The sequence below is a fragment of the Podarcis melisellensis genome (genome assembly GCF_964234715.1).
Source record: "Podarcis melisellensis genome assembly, chromosome: 3".
NCBI lineage: Eukaryota > Metazoa > Chordata > Lepidosauria > Squamata > Lacertidae > Podarcis > Podarcis melisellensis.
Window position 1 is genome coordinate 38,694,968 of NC_138530.1, and position 11,397 is coordinate 38,706,364.

General features: G+C 43.5%; 1 long non-coding RNA gene across 1 annotated transcript; it reads right to left on the reverse strand.

The window, feature by feature from the left end:
* Positions 1–5,438: 5,438 nt before the first annotated feature.
* On the reverse strand, positions 5,439–8,815 carry LOC309366423. Its single transcript, XR_014166705.1, has 2 exons — positions 8,710–8,815; positions 5,439–6,069 (listed from the first exon to the last, which is right to left on the reverse strand). It is a non-coding gene; the product is annotated as an uncharacterized lncRNA (long non-coding RNA).
* Positions 8,816–11,397: the final 2,582 nt, after the last annotated feature.

Here is an 11,397-nt window from a genome sequence, read left to right on the forward strand (position 1 = left end):
TTATGGAAGGCATCTTTTTTGGTTGCTGTCTGGAAAATGGCTTTAAGAAAATAAGAAAAGCCCAGCTGGACCAGGCCAATAGCCCTTCTAGTTCAGGATCTTGTTCTTGCAGTGGCCAATCAGATGCCTATAGGAAGCCAGCAAAGAGGACCTGAGTACAAGAGCATTTCCCCCACTTGTGAATCTCAGCAACTGGCTTCTTTTCCTGCTTCTTTTTATGCGCTACCTGAAGAGGAGAACTCTGTCTCCTTTGTCGCCTTCTTGGAAGACTTCCTTGGAATGCATGTGGAAGCAGCCTCCTTGCGCTGCTGACATGGGTGTTGGAGCTAACCGGCTTGGCAGGACAAAAGATGCCCAGGTGCCAAGCGCTTGGATATGTTTATTACGAGATGTAATCTCTCCCCTTTGTTAAACTGCTTGCTGAACTGAACTGGAATTTCTTGGCTAGGGAAAGGAGACAAGTTAGCTGCTGGAACAGGGGTTGTTTCTGAGTGAGTGCATTGTGAGGGCAGATCTTCAATTGGCATAAGAGCTCCTAATTCTGTTGTTTACCGTGATGTTGATGTTAGGATCTGGGGTACAAATGATGGAGGCCCAGCTCTTTCCCCCTTCCGGCTTCACTTCTGGGTTTTGAGTTGTTTCTCTCACATTTTCCCATCTGTTTGCTGCTGTTGCAGATTACCTATCTGGCCGCTTTGTCTTATGCAAGATGGGAAAAGGAATAAATGCTACTTTCCAGTCCAGTAAAATGGCTGCCTTGGGACTACAGAACTGGGGGGAATCAAGGTTAGAAGAACTAAGGTGAAATTTGCCATTTGTCTTATGGACAGCTTTTTGCCAGTTCTAAATGACAATTCTTCCTGTATTTAAGTTCTCACAAACTCACCTTTTTTTTGCAGATCTTTGCTTGCGTGCTGTACGTGAATGATTCCTTGCATGCCAGGACCATAGTTTGCCATGTCTTGGTTCATCCTGTTCAAAATTCTGGTCATAGGCTGAACTATTCACAAGTCTGTGGGCACATGTAAATCTAATACATACATGTGCTTTCCTTGTGAAAGTGTGTTACGTTTGTTACAATATGCTACCCCAGATGTCTGACTGGGGTTAGGTATTGGCATGCAATTGATGATTTGGTTAGCTGAATTCAATGCAGATTGCCTGTTCTGGACCAGCTATAAATCTGATGGGTATTCTCTCTTTCTGTTATCTTTTAGACCCCATGGGTTTTTGGGTGTCTGTGATCAGTTTCCTTAAACTTGAAACTGACTAAATGCATAGTTCATAGGAAAATATTCTTTTGTACAAGCCCTACTGTATATATTATGGGTGTTGCAAAATAGCTACTATGATCTCAAGGAGTTCCCTTTCATCTCAATGAGGCTTGCACTAGAGGCCATCCCAGTGGATTGTGACCAGTTTTACCCTTTATGGTGAGATATAAATAAAACCCACCAACAAAATGAAGCATCATGACCATTTCTGCATAAGAATTCCTGTATCAAGCTAGCCTGGGAGCTGTGTATGCAAAAAGCACCCTGGCATTTTCTGCAGTCTGGATCAATGCAGGGTCCATTGAAAGCACACTCCCATCTCCTCTGAGCCCCTCCATTTCAATAATCAGATATATTGGTATTGAACTTTGCTGTCAATCAGGGTTGCTCTTAGTGAATTCCGTACAGCTATAAACTGTTGTCCAGATCCTGCCACTGCTTCCCTGAATGGTATCCCAGAAAGGCCTCTTGAGTTTTGTTTCTCTTATGTATGCAAAACTGTGTTTCCCCAGACATTTAGGGTTTATCCACATGCTCATTAAAAGGGACACAGAGAGACAAAGGCTGGAGATAATGTGCTCATAATAGGAGCTTCACCTGTCTTGGTGCTGGTTTTATTGTCGGATGGGCAGCCTTGTCCCTTAATGAATCACAAGGCTTTCCAAGAAGAGGTTCTGCTTTTGTGTGTGCATTGCCAGCATTCACCAGACCAGGCTGTTGATGCATGCTCATAACTTAATTACTTTCTTAACCCCTTACTCCGCCTCCCAGAAACTGTCACTGTCATTGATTCCTTCCTCCCCGAGTTGTTGTTGTTGTTTTATTATTATTGTAATGGACTGGCGGTTTTCCAGCTTGTGCTGTGACTCAGATGCTTAGGAAGAATGGCCCAGCAGCTTCCCAGGGAAGCCAGCGAAAGTCATGTACACCCTGAGGGCAGGGAGGGCTGCCCTCTCTCATCGTGTAAATGGGTGAAGATGACCTTTACTAAAGCAAATGCAGATGGTTGGGAAATGAATGGAAGGGCATGTGAGTCCTCCAACACTCAGCGGGCAAACAAACAAACATTAACTCGGAACAATGAACCCAACCAACCAATCTGAAGTCACCAGCAATGTCAGGGATTCTGTATCCGTTCCAAAGCAGCAACCTATCTGATGCGGCGATACAAAAAGGTTGTAAATGAAGCACCAGCGCCACTCGCAGAATCCCATGCATTGACAGCTGTCGTAGTTTAGGGATGGGTGAATGCTCTGTTTGGCTTAGGCATCACAATAGCAATGACATAGAAATATAGGAAGCTGCCTTCTATTGAGTCAGACCACTGGTCCATCTAGCTCAGTATTGTCTACACTGGCAGTAGCTTTCCAAGGATTCAGGTAGGGCTCTCCCAATCCTACCAGAGGTGCCAGAGACTGAACCTGGAGACCTTCTGTGGTCAAAGTAGATGTTGTGCCACTGAGCTATAGCCTTTTTTTTGGAGGGCCATGGGTTTTCCATCTCCATCTCCTTCCCCTTATCCACTTCACATATCTATTTCTTCTACCACTCCATTTTCAAAAGGAGAAAGGACAGCATCCTTTTTGGATTCTGCCCACCTGAGAGCACATCCATCTTGCACCATATCAAATCTCGGTGGAAAGTCTCCCTTCACAAAAACGTTTATCAAATGCTCCAGGGAGAAATATACACCAAAGAAATAACAAGAAGCTGGTGATAAAAGAGGATTTTTCTGGCGTGCTGCAGTATTCCTTGGCATGAAGCACTGCAGATTTCACACACAGATGAATCCAGAGAGGGGATCCATAATCAATCGTGGAGTGAAAGGCAGGAAGCAGTTAATTCTACAGGGTCCCAAGAGGAAGTCACTAATTAAAAAGTTGTTGCTAGCCGGTAGGTGGCAGGGCAGCTCTTTGAGTGAGATTCCCACAGCTCCACCTCCATGGAGGCCAAAAGCAGGCTCACCCTGAAGAGGGAACTACGTGAAGGTGCAAAGGCAGCAAAAAGGAGCAGGAACATGGAATAAGCACTTCCACTCCATCAATTAATGACTTCCTCTATGATTCATTAATGAAACTCAGCAAAATTCATACATGTGGCCGAAAATCACCCCTCCCACCTGTTTTATTCAACTCTACTGGGATTTATTTATTTATTTGTAGTTGTTGACTTTTTTTTGTAAAATAAAAAATACTCTTCAACAAAAAACACACAACAACTCTTAGTTTGGTGCTGGTAAACTCACTGCCCTGTCTTCTGATTCCTTTCTTACTCAGTTCCAGCACAGAGTGGCTTGGGCAACCCAGCCAAATGGGCGGAGTATAAATAATAAAATGATGATTACGATTATCAGTGTCTCAAGTGGTTCAAAGTGACCCAGCTCCAATAAAGACTTCCCACAATTCAAACACTGGGTTCTAAGAGACATGGTCAGTAGCTTCCCAGAAAGCATGTGGCTCACCATAACAAGACTATCCCTTCCAGATGTTCGCATGAAAAACACTGACTTGTATTGTAGAGTAAGTTTACTTCTGAGCCTGACACTTGAACTCAGAGCTCTCATCTCGGGGATTAGCTGCTGGAAGGTTCGCTCATGGCTTATGGCTTTGGCTGGCAGTGGCTCGGCGGCTGCAATTGTTTTAGTTTGAAATAAAATAAAAGTTCCCTCTTCCATTTCTCACACATACAGCCAGACATCACATCATCAGCTGGCTATGAGATCCATATGGGACAGAGCTATATTCTCTGTACTTAGGATGATCTGCCAAAACCTGGGTATGTGATATATAGGATTTTAGTGCTCAAAGCAAGAGGTTGTGGGGTGCAAGTGTCTTCTTACTTCAACCATCTAATTACCTCCATTCTGTAAAACCTTGTTCGAAGTTTCAAAAATTGGTAGGAATAACAATAACATCTTATTCAATAATGGAATGTTAAATAGGTGTAATGCGTTTTCCAAGGAGTCCGAGCTGCCTAGCCCAGGCTTTCAGGGTATGGTGCAAAGGCACATGAGGCCACCGCTTTGCTGAAGCTAAGCAGGTCTGGATCTGGTCAGTGCTTGGATGGGCGAGCACCTGGGAACCACATGTATGCTGCCTTGGGCTCAAGGATGGAAGAAAGGTAGGGTAGAAATGTGAAGGAAATGAAAATAACATGCCCTGTGGAGCTATCGCTCTTTGATAGCCAACCCCATCACTGCAGAACGATTCCTAGCTTGTTGGCTAATTGACAGCAGGACAAAGGAACATATGAAGAGCCTGCTAGATCTCCTGTTCTCATGGTGGCCAACCTGATGCCTGTGGGAAACCTGAAAGCAGGACCCAAGAACAAGAGCGCTCTCTTCTCCTGCAGTTTCCAGAAACAGTGGAGGCAGAGCATAGGCAAAATGGGCAGCAGCCATTGACAGCTTTATCCTCCATGAGTTTATATTATGCTTTTTCAAAGCCATCCAAGTTGACCCACTGTCACCTGTGGGAGTGAGTGCCATAGTTTGACTATGCGCTATGTGAAAAAGTAATTTATCTGTCCTGAATCTTCCCACATTCAGCTTCACTGGACATTCCTGGCTTCTAATGTGATGAAATGGTGAAAAACTTCCCCCTTTGCACTGTCTCCAAGCCTTGCATGATTTTATGAAGTTCTATCCCCTCACTTCTTACTTGCCTTTTCTCTAAACTAACGCTAACCTTCTCTAAGGGAGTAGGGCCTCCTTGGAACATTTGTGGATTTGTTTACTGTGTTTTTATCCTCCTTTTCAGACAACTGCTGCCTCTCCAAGTGGCTCACATCAATTAAAGGGGTGAAAAAGAGTTGGGGCGGCTGCTATCAGGCTTATAAACTAAAAAGACGAGAGGTAGAGAAAGAAGATCAGTCTTTTGAAGGCCAGAACAAAGTGAAGAGTTAGACACAGGGTGGAAGAATCTGTCAGCTTTGCTTTCTCTCATTCCCCCCCCCCCCATCTTAAGTTCAGTTCTCCACATTTCAGGAGCAATGTTCATATTTTATTTTTTAAAAATTCACCAGCATTTTAGTGCAAATTTCTCACAATGAGCACATTTTTGTATGCATTTTTAACATACATACATACTTATTTGGAAGCCCCCCCCCATTTAATGCATTTCTCTATGCTATTTCCATGAATATATTCTTTTAAGTGGGCACTGATTTAAAAAAGTCAATCCTTTATTAGGCATAGCAAACCACACATTGTCAAACAGACACCGTATACAAATTGTGCAAAATACGAGTTCAGCATAACAAGGTTTGTCCCAGTCAGATCTTTAACTCCAGAGAAAATCAATTTGCATAAATAATACAATATAACACTACCACATCACCGAACAATTAAGAACCACTAAATCTCTTTATAATGGCCCAGTCTTTCTACATGGACAGCACTCAAAAATTCAGCCACTATTAAAGTAATTTGATCATTCCTGTCCGAGAGCAGGTCCTGAACCATTGGTGGCATAGAATTGAGCCTGTTCAGTAGTGGGCATTTGTATCCTGTTCACGACAGGTTGACCTTCCCTTGCTGATGTTCTTGCTTGAATAGCATTTGGTGACTCTTGTTCCTCTAGACGATAGATGGGGCCAGAATGTTCTTTCCTTTTGCTTCAGCGGTCAACTGGCAGCTGGAGCAGAATGTTCTTTATAGCAGGGATGAGGAACGGCAGCTCCATTTAGCTGCTCCTGCTCTTGCCAATGGATGGTGCTAGGTTGGTCTCTCCTTTGCCTTGACATTATTCCTGGGGAGACAGGGTGTGCAGCTTCCCAGTGGTCCCAGGTCCCTTGACTGATGGCAGAAGCAGAAAGTGGCTACATTCACAATGCCCATTTAAAGCTTTGTGATACTACTTTGTGATATCCATCCAGTGCTACATCAGCTGCACTGGCTCCCGGTGGAGTACAGGGTCAGGTTTAAGGTGCTGGTTTTAACTTTTAAAGCCCTATATGACCTGGGACCCTCATACTTACGGGACTGCCTCTCCTGGTATGCCCCACGGAGGACCCTACGGTCCGCAAACAATAACATCTTGGAGGTCCCGGGTCTCAAGGAGGTTAAACTGGCCTCAACCAGAGCTAGGGCCTTTTTGGCCCTGGCCCCAGCCTGGTGGAACACCCTGCCGCAAAAGACCAGGGCCCTGTGGGACTTGACATCTTTCCACAGGGCCTGCAAGATGGAGCTGTTCCGCCAGGCCTTTGGTCGGGGTCCAGTCTGACCTCTCTCCTCCTACAAGACCCTCTATATAAGAGGCTTCTCTAACTTCTCTCACTGGCTCATATAAATAGCTGAGCCTAGTGAATACCTAAGGTTCCCAACCCCTATAGTCATAATTTGACGATTGCCTTCTAATCTTGCTTGATTTTAATCCGTTTTTAAGCTGTATTTCAGTCGATTGCTGAATTTTATGTTTTAATGTATTTATATTTTGATGTTAGCCCCCCTGAGCCTGGTTATGGCTGGGGAGGGCGGGATATAAATAAAATTTATTATTAATGTTACTACTACTACTTTAAACAGTGATGGCTTCCCCAAAAGCATTTTGGGAGCTGCAGTTTGTGAAGAGCAATAAGAGTTGTTAGGAGACGGCTATTCCCATCACAGAGCTACAGTTCCCAGAGTGGTTTAACATTCAAACCCTCTTCAAATGGATCTCTTGGAGAACTAGGTTCTCCTAACAACTCTAAGCACCCTTCACAAAAGACAGCTCCCAGAATTCTTTGCGGGAAGCCATGGCTGTTGGTATCATAGGGCTTTAAATGCATGGTGTGAATGTGGTCAGTATCTCCCAGGTGAGCATATGAAGAATGGGCAGTTGCAGAAGTCCCCATTTCACCATGCTTGATCTCTGCTTTTAGCTATCAGTTTTCCATGGTGATGGTTTGGATTGAGAAGAAGGAAATGGGACACTGTGATATCCACCTGCAAGAGGCTTGCAGAAAGTATAAAGTGCTGACACAGCATGGTACAAATGTGGGCATCCGCCTGCATGATCATCAGATGATCATATCTCAATATCTTCTCACTCATGTGCAGCAAAACGTTGGAGTCCTGCAGGTAGTATCTGTCATCAGCTTTCTTTCTGCTGAATGGCAGCTTTTGACTCAGAAAGGCATGCCTTTCCATGTGTGTGTGTCTGAAATAAAAAAAAAAACACTATAGCATGACTCATTCAGACCTTAAATGGAGTTTGGGGATTTGTGTCATCCTCATATACCTTAGTCTAGCAATTTCTAAAACTTCTTAATGGATTATCTCAGCTACATCATTTTTCCATCCTAGCCCATTCTGGGTATCATAAACGGAGATTGCTAGTTGTATCTAAGCATCCCACTCCCTCCCTCTGAGATTTGCTAGCCAGCAAACTTTTTCAGCCCTGTGTCGCTCCACCGTCACTCAGACCATGTGGGGGGTTGGACTATATTTTTTGGGGAAAATATGAACGAATTCCTTTGCCCCACAAATAACCCAGAGGTGCATTTTAAATAAAAGCCCACATTCTACTCATGTAAAAACACACTGATTCCTGAACCGTCCATGGGCCGGATTTAGAAGGCGATTGGGCCGGATCCAGCCCCCGGGCTTTAGTTTACCTACCCATGTGCTAGTGTATATATCTGGTGAGAAATGATGCAAAAGAGCTATACATATTGGTGCTAATTCTAGTTAGTTGCTTTTGAGCACCATTGTTTGCAAACAAACCTTGAATCTGCCCTGTTTATCTAATAGAGACATAAAAAGGGACTGCATCTATTTATGTGATTTAAAGAAGACCACTTGCCAGTTTTCTGAATTTAAGTGGGAGACTCGGCATTGTAAGGTTGACATCTCCCTCCTCCATGCTGCTTTGAACTATGATCTGTGGACTGTGCCAGTTTCATTTTAATTGAGTTTTTAAAAACAAATTTACTGGCTAATAATGTAAATGACATGCTAGATCAGCCAGAAGCACTGAACAATCTGTTCATTGCAATTAAAATACGCCTTGTAGAACCTGAGGCATCAGATCACAACTGGGCCCTGGCAAGCAAAAAATCTGCCCATTTCCAAATAAAACACTGATATTTTGCTAAACCTGAACTGCCAAGTAGCTTTGTTCTTGTGCCCTCCAAGACCTTGATTCATCTATTAGCACACTAAGCCTGATCTGCTTAGATCAGAACATGCCAGGATGGAGAGATTGCCAATGGACTGACTATTGAGAAACAAAGCACAAAAAGCGCAAAAAGGTGAAGCTAAAGTGGTTCAGGTGTGGCTAAAGTTGCCCACATTGTTGTCTCCCCCCCCCGCCACCTCCCAAGTGAAATAAAAATTCAATCTGCTTCTTTTTGATGGTACAGCATTTCTAAAACCTGACCATTTGCCCCCTGGTTAAAACGCAACCTGCTTTCCCTCCCACTCTGTAACATAGCAAACCAGCTGAGATCTTACCCTGACAAGAACGGCTGGTGGATGGTGTGCGTAAATATTTAAGCAGTGGGACATGGAGGGAAGGAGGCTCCTGCAAGCTGGAATTATTATCAGGTTGTGAGTAGGGGGGTGAAGACAGGGTGGATCTGAGTTTAGACCTCACACACCCATTGTGAGGTGTGTGTGTCACAAAAATATACTGGTCAATACAATATGTCCGTTCCTTGCAAAATTAAAAGCAATACTGCTGATTGCTTCATACTGGGGCCCCACTTTCAAAATGGGGGAGAGGTGAGGAGGGATCTGACCATAAATCTCATTCAAGCCGGTTTTAAAATTGAGGGTGAGGGGAACCCACACTAGGCTTCTGTGTGATTAGCAGACACTTGGAAGAATCCGTAGTATAGAATACACGTCAAGTGACTTTGGCTCAAGAACCCACGGTTTGTGAAGAAACTGAAGGGGAGGAAATGGGAGAGGGCAGCAGGGTGTCTAGCAGGAAGAGCTGGATCTGTTTGATTTGTGTAGGAGAAAGCTCAGCTCTCCAGCCCCACTTGCAAGTTCAGAAGCTCTCTTTGCCAAATGACTCTCTCTCTCTCCCCTGCAGCAGTTTCTTTTCTTTATGGCACAAATGTGATGATCTTTCTGGTCTGTGATTGGCCGAGGAGCTTGTCATCATGACACACCTCCTGGAAAGAGTCCACTACCCTTCCCTATTCCATTCTTGCCTGTGAAAGCTGTGCCTTGTAACAAGCGGCCGTAATTACATCATTTACTCACTAGAGTACAGCCCTGCTTTACATTTTGGCCTGCAAGAATCTGGCAGGCTTTAGGGATGGGAAGTGGCAGTATTTCAAAAGACGGAGCCATGCTACTGGGCGAAACTGTCACCTTTGGTTTCTTGCAGTTTCTCATTTATCCAGTCTACATAACTTATTCACACCAGTTTGAGATTTTTCTTTTTTTAAAAAAAGTCCTCATGAAAATTCACCAACATTTTAGTGTATAAATTTTTGCCTAGTGGTATAAATTTTTGCCTAATATACAGTTTTTTCAAAGTCCCCCCCCCAATACAATGCATTTCTGTATGTTATTTTCACCAATAGTATGTATTTTCTTCTTCTTTGGTGATTACTTGTATCTGAGGATGACTGTCTTCCGTAAACATGGTTTTAGCAATGAGTCCATAAGTGACTATGGAGGCCAATTCTGAATCCATACATCCTTCCACAGTGGGGACATTGGTTTCCAGGAAGGAGTTGATCATGCTGTGGATTTGCCAAGCATGCTTTCTCTTAGCACATTTCTCTCTTGCGTTCTGAGTTCGAGTGTCTTCAAAGCCCATGACACCTTTGGTAAAGGCTGTTCTCCATTTAGAACGCTCACAGGCAAGTGTTTCCCAATTGTTGGTGTTTATACTACTTTTTAAAGAGTTGCCTAGTACATACATTTTTGTAAAGGTAAGATAAAAGGTAAAGGACCCCGGACGGTTAAAGGCGCCTATGGGGTTGTGGCGCTCATCTCGCTTTTCAGGCCGAGGGAACTGGCGTTTGTCCACAGACAGCTTTCTGGGTCATGTGGCCAGCATGACTAAACCACTACCATTGCACGGAGGACCGTGACGAGTGCCAGAGCACACGGAAACACCGTTTACCTTCCCACTGCAGTGGGAAGTAATGTGCACATTACTTGGCTGGAGACCTGCATTACAAAATTTTCGACGTGTGAAATATTCGAAGGATGGCTGTGTTTCAATATGCAAAATGTTTCAGAAACTACAAATCAAGCAGATTTTGCTATAAACTAGAATCGAATCTAATTTCTTTCACATCCCTAACTAAATGGCCCTTTCGCCACTTGAGTGATTAGAGCCCCAGCCATGTGTAATAATGAATAATAATGACACCTGGCTTTTTCAGGGACTACCTGTTCAAGCGACTGGTCACTTACTAAAGAAATATGAACATGTGCACAAAAAGATAACCTTTTAAAAAGTGTGACTGACCTGGCTTAAACTAAAGAACAGAACATATTGTCCAGGGGAACCAAAAGGCAAAAAAATTATTAGGTCACTTAAAAAAAATAAAGTCAATCAGTGGAAGGAATTTTCATGTCATTACATATGAAATTGATAAGAATTTCATGAAGCAGCAAGGCCCACCATTACAAGAGAGAGCCAATGAAATGGCATGGATAAAGTATGGGTGTAAACATCAGCTCCTAGTGATCAATCACTGGATTCATTTGCATTTTTTCTAGATCATTTTGTGAATTTTTTTTGTTTCTTTATTTAGTTTACTTTAAAGATATGCTGCATTTCTCCCCAAAGGCATCCTCCTTAAGTGGTTAACAGTAAAATACAACAGGAAAAGTGGCACTTAAGCAGCAGCAAAAAAAAGCAATAAAAATGCAACAATGATAATGCCAGCTCAAAAGCCCAATAGGAAAGCCCAATGTGTGTGGACCAGAGGCCGCTTAAGGTACAGGGAATTCCATAACCTGGGTGCTGCTGCAGAAAAGGCCCTGCTGTGCCATCATCAGCTGTACATCTGATGGTGGTGGGACCTGAATCAAGGACTCAATTAGTGTTGGAAGTGCAACAGCAGGGATAATTCAATTTGTAACTTAAGGGTTAATTCTGTTGCCGATAAAGTCAATGAGCAAAGAGGAGGATGGGTGGTAGTGTTGCTTAACAGAGTGGTATGAGGT